The following is a 6,000-nucleotide window of genomic DNA, read 5'->3' as shown; positions in this document are numbered from 1 at the left end:
TCACACAGGCAACATCCAGAGTTGACAAAGTATTTAAAACGCAAAACAATGCCAGGAAATCCAACTGCCTTTCCATTTGGCACTGTAGCTTCTTAGGCAGCTCTGTGGGAGCGTGTCTGTCTTGCCCTGCTGGATGTGGAGGTGTGTGGGACTGAGAAATGATGTCTGATGGCTGGCTGTGTTGTCAGCCTTCATAAATAAAATTGTGAGGCTGGCAGAGGGTCCAGTTCTGTGCAGAGGAATCTAAAAAGAACTAATAACTCTCCAAAACCTGAAAGAAGGAAGCACATCTCCAGGGGCTGACACTTAGCTACCTGGAGAGATGCTTAAGGGATATTTGCCTGTTTTAAAGGTTTCTTTCTCCAAGAAAACCCAATTAATTTGAGCAATATGCAAGTACTCAGAATTCCTGGAAATAAGGAAATAACAAGACTGTTACATATTTGTCCTCTGTCTAAATATCAATAATCAGTTATTAACAAATGACCCCTGCATCTGTGACTGTGATTTTTGCACACACTCAGTGACTCCTGAGAGTGGATTTTGCATACCTATTATGCATTTTCTTCAATATTTTGCTCCAGGAGGCACAACAGAAGAGAACAAGCTCCATACCAAATAATATCACCTATAACCTACACATCAAAAAGTTCATGTGGCTCTTTGACCAGTATATAAACATCCATATGAATTGATGCCCCTTAATATGCCCAGTTATTTAAACTGATTGATATTGACAGGTATAAAAGTAAATTGGTATCAAAATTCATAGGTATTTACGCTTATCAATTGGTATTGATACCTTAGTGATGACTCCTATAGTAAGTCTCTCTGTCTATCAAAAGGTATCAATATTGATAGGTATTGATATGTATCAATGCTTATCTAAATCAGTCTACCAGTACCTACCTCTCAGTAAGCATTAAAAAATATAGATATTATGGAGTATTGCTAATGAAAGTATCAATATCAATAGAGATCCCTACTGATATCAAAATAAGTATCAAAATCAATAGGTATAGATCACTACTAAAATCAGTAGCTCTTGAAATGGAGAGATTTTCATGCTTGTCAATGTCTATTGATGCCAATTGATTTCATAATCAGTATAGAAATTGATAGGTATCAATTCCTACCTTTTGATATCACTGAGTATCAATGCCTAATGATATAAAAATAAATCCTGAAATTGATATCTATGGATGCCTACCAATATTGAGATTAGCTTTGACAGCTATTGATATTAAAAGTTATTGATTCCTTTGAATAGGTACCATACTCTTCACGTACCTATTGGTATCAAAATTCATATTGAAATAGGTTTTGATGCTACTAATACTAAAATCTGGTTTCCAAATCAAGAGGTACTGATAACTGTACTTATCAGTAGGTACCAATGCCTTTAGATAGATATGGAAATCGGCATTAAAAAATACAAGTGTTGGTATCCAAATAGTATTAATATCTTTACTATGCCTAGGTCCATGGGCCTGGGTTCAATTTAGATGGCAGTGGCTCAGTATGTCAGAATTCCAGTTTAATTACACTGATTTGTAATATCCCTTCAGTTAAGTGGGGATCAATGATGAATGGTCAGACTTATCAGGAGAGTTCCTGACCAAAAAAATTGCTCCAAAAAGGGAGTGCTTTTGCTTAACTAACTGTGCTGCATTTAGTACCCAGGGGACCACCAGTGGGATGCTTTTGAGTGGTCCACAGAGTCCAAGTGTCACGGCAGCTGCTGGGAGGAACAGCTGCCAGGAATGCAAACAACATATAGAATATCCAGGAGGAACAGGAGGAGAGGAAATAAGAAGCATTAAAATGAAAGAAAAGGCTCAAGACAGGTTCTCCCCAATGAATAGAAGAGTTTTGATGAGGAAACTTTTACTCTGACTGAAGCAGAGTAACCTTTAGGGGAACATATAGTTTGTGTTCTGGGAGACAGATCTAGCCTGTGATTTGTGGTGACAAGTGCTATCTACTTTGACCATGTAGATTATACATATATTGATTAAATGCTGTTGTGCTTTAATTATCTATTCAAAGGAAGGGATGGCTCACCAGATTTTGGGTTTAAGCTAGTACATTTTCCAGGAAAAAGAAAATATCTATAAAAATATATATAAAAAATTATAGCCAGCTCCTGCTTTGAAGTAAGAAACCAAACCGCAGATTGTTTTCCTAGATGGTTGGAGCTTGATATATGTAACAAGTCATCTTCTCCTGAAAATGTTATTGCTATGGTCTGTATCAATGGAATTCTTCAGTTCATTTACTTTCTTAGCTGTTTATCAGAGGACTTTTTGTTCATTAAAGAAAGATTTAGCGTAATCATGGCAGAGATTTGGACATGAAAGTAAAACCACTATAAAGGTCTGGAGGATATGGAGTGAAAGAGTTCAAATATTCTGGTTTCCTTTCAGTTGTGTCAGATTTAAGTTGTTTGATTCATTTGACCTTTAATTCAAAGTACAAAGGCTGGTATCAATAAAATAGAAGAAGGGCTTTGACCTTGTAATCATGGGGCACATTTAATATTTCACAGAGTATTCCAAGAAGATTCTAAAAATTACATCTCAAAATTTGGGTTAAAAAAGATGGGGAGATGCATTTTATGTCTTTTTCCTTTCAGAACTGCTACTTTAATACTAGACAAGAAGAATTATGCTGCCACCTAAACTAGCAAAGAATAAAGTTGCCTCTCCCTATGAAATGTAGCAGTCAGCAGTTCTTCCATAGATTAGGAAAAAAAAAAGGAAAAAAAGTGTTAGGAAATGAGGACACTCCAAACTCTGGATCATACATCCTGCAGAGCCACTAAGGGACACTTTGTGGTTTATCATTTACTACAAAATAGCTGTGGAATTGTCCTTCATGTATGTTCTTTTCGGTTTGGGTAGGTAGGTTGGTTGGTTTTTGTTTGATGGTTTTTTTTTGTTTTGGCTTGGGTTTTTTTGGTGTTGGTTGGTTGGTTGTTTTTAATGTGTGTGAAGACAGATGACATGTCCCGTTCTCCTCAAATGTCCTGTGCCCTTGTACTACAAGGAAAAGGAATGCCAAAATTATATTTTTCAAAATCTAAATAGAGCTCCAGAATAATCAGTAATTATTTTTATAGGATGATTTTGGATTATCATGAAAAATCAGTATTTTTTAAAATTAACAAAAGTGGGTATTCATTTTAAATAAACTGACTGTGGTGATATTTGACTCAATAGGTTCTGTTGTCTGTTTGACACAAAATATGTGTGTGCACACAACAGGGATAACATGGTTCAAGGACTGAACACGTGTTAAGGAAGTTGTTCACTCCTGCACGTGTTTATAAAGTTCTTGTGTTGGGGTTATTTCACTAATTTCAATGCAATAGAAGTTTCTTTTGATTTCTGCTGGACTAGTGAGATTACAGCTTTCATCCTTGTATGATCCTCTTTTCCACTAAAAGAAAATTGGGAGGGCTTCTGAATGGAAAAGCAGCAAATTGCTGGTTAACATAGCTGTTGGTTGCCCTGGGAGTACTCACTGCATCCTTCAGTTTAATTTGCTCAATATATGTCATTAATTAAGCAACTGCAAAGTGATAGAAATGTATTTGTGGATTCAGTCTCTGTAAATTAGTGATAAACAATTTGATACTGTGGGACACTGGTTCTTTCTCTGTGGGACTAATGATCTCTAGTGCCTCAGGAGTCGTTTGTGGAACTCATCGTGTTTACCTATTAAAATGAAGTCATTACATTTTGCTGTAGAAATCTTAGAATGCTTTTGGTACTACCTGCTGTGAATTGGGCTGTGAAGTTCCGATCACAAATAGGACCTGAATCCACGTGGACAACTAAAAAAAGTATTTTCAACAAAGGCAAAAAGTGGTCTCCTAAAGGGTGGAGATAATTTAAAATGCTTGGACTGAATAGCTGTCTAGTTATCTACAGAGAGCTTTAGTGCAGCAGGTGCTGTGCCCACATTGTGTGCAGTCTGGGCAGCTACACATGCAGCAACTGAGTCTGCCTGCACAAATGATAATTTTTTTGGTATGTGAAAATGTGTAAAAACAAAATTTGGAGGCTAAACTGAAAAAAATGTTCGAAATTAGGCTCAAGACCAATCCTTCTTACTTCCCTATACAGCATTCTTGTTGTTTTTCTTCCCTCCAGCTATTTAAAGGAAACTGATAATTTAGCTGGAGTCCAGGCACGTGGTTCTTAGTGTCATCTGTACCCAAGAGATAAGTGACGTACCCTTAGCGTGAAGAAAAAAAAAAGGCAAGTTTGTTTTTTGCAAAAGGAAATTCCTGTAGTTTGTTGTCGCTGTCAAGCAGCGTAACAAACTTACAAGCTTAACCACAGAATCATTAGGGTTGGAAAAGACCTTTAGGATCAAGTCCAGTCAAAATGGCAATTAGATCGGACTTTAGTGGATGAGCCCCATTTGGAGCTTGGGGTCTTGACTGTCTCAGTAATTGTCCCCTATTTTAACTTGTTCCACCTGCCAAAGCTCTTAGAAAGTGGATTATTTGTTTATTTTTGAAGCTGCAGCCAAATATGCAGGAGATTTTCCTCCATGTGAAACAATGATTTCTCAACAGGGAACACAGTGGTATTGTTAATAGAGCTTGAAGTCCAAAAAAGTGATGATATTTTAACTGGTGGTCTATGTCTGTAGCATATTTAGCAAGTCTTATGCAATTCTCAGACTTAAAAAATGTGTTGTTTTAAAATAGGAGTCAAGCATTAAGAGATTATTTACTGCTGTTTTTAAAAAGTCATGTAGTCAGAACAAAGCACAAAGATATGAAATATAACTATTTAGCCCAAAACTTGGGCTGAAATGTGCATTCTCCATCCCTTTTGTCAAAGTTGAGACGTTGTGCAAGAGAGCACATGACAAGAGTCAGGAAGTGGGATGAGAACGAGCAGTCCCTTTGGCTCTGCAGCACCGTGTTGTGCAATTCAGCCAGGAGAAAGTGGAAGCATCTAACCCATAGGTAGCCTTTGACCATCACATCTGGCTTTGCTGGGCTCATACTGAAGCCATGACCTCATTGTGCAAACTAAGGCAGTTTAGATCATGCCAAGAAAATCAGAGCTGTAGATCTTCGAGGAATGTAATAACCAGGCAGGGAGGAACTAAGTAAGTTTAGACGATGCCAGAACCAGACAAATGCGCAAGAATTTGCTGAACTACATTTTTAGCCTTGGGCATCAAAGTCCTTTGAACCCGGTCTTGGTAACCTAGCACATTTTCCGCTTGTGCCTAATGTTCTCAGACTTGGCCCAAGTTTTCAGAGTGTTGAATGTGTCCATTTTTCTGCTGTGAAGTGTGAACAGGGCTGGGATAAGTAAAAACCTCGTTAAGTGGGATTTCATTTGGTACATTTGCTGGAAATGACACCCAGCTTTTAAACCTGTTGGATGTTTAGGTTGAGATGGTGGTTTTCAATCAGGGTATGATGTGTTTGACACGTCAGTTTATTAAGAAATATCATGCAGATAGAATGACAATGGCTACGTAGAATTCTCTGTAACTGTAAAACGTAGGCTTGGGAAAAATCCTAGCTCCACAGAAGTTAGTGGCATAAACACTCATTCCCAGGGAAAAGAGACTTTCAACTCACGCTTTTGGTTTCAGTGGTTGCTTACCAACTGTAAGTACATGGAAGCAATTTGTAAAGTAAGACAATTATCAGTGTCATTGTTCCTTAGCTGGGCTTTGGAGACCTCCAGACTCTGAGATCCTTGTGAAAACACAGCATGCAGGTTTGTACGGAGCAGCAAAGGATTTTATGTGTATGTTTTAGCTTCATTTTCTGGACTCTTATTTTTCCATGGGAAAAATACAGAACTCAACATTCTAGTGTATCTTTGGCAGCTTTTAAAAAGGATTTAAAACATTTAACCAGGTGATGTTAATTGCATTCTGAAGGATAAGCATCTTAGTCAGTCAGTGGGACTCCTTCACTGGAGATAGTATTTTCAATACTTATTCATTTCCTTCACA

Source organism: Empidonax traillii, unplaced genomic scaffold, assembly GCF_003031625.1.
Source record: "Empidonax traillii isolate 1590-97213 ecotype Southwest subspecies unplaced genomic scaffold, ASM303162v1 scaffold675:size783547, whole genome shotgun sequence".
Classification (NCBI taxonomy): Eukaryota; Metazoa; Chordata; class Aves; order Passeriformes; family Tyrannidae; genus Empidonax; species Empidonax traillii.
Note: the sequence above shows the minus strand (reverse complement) of the source record.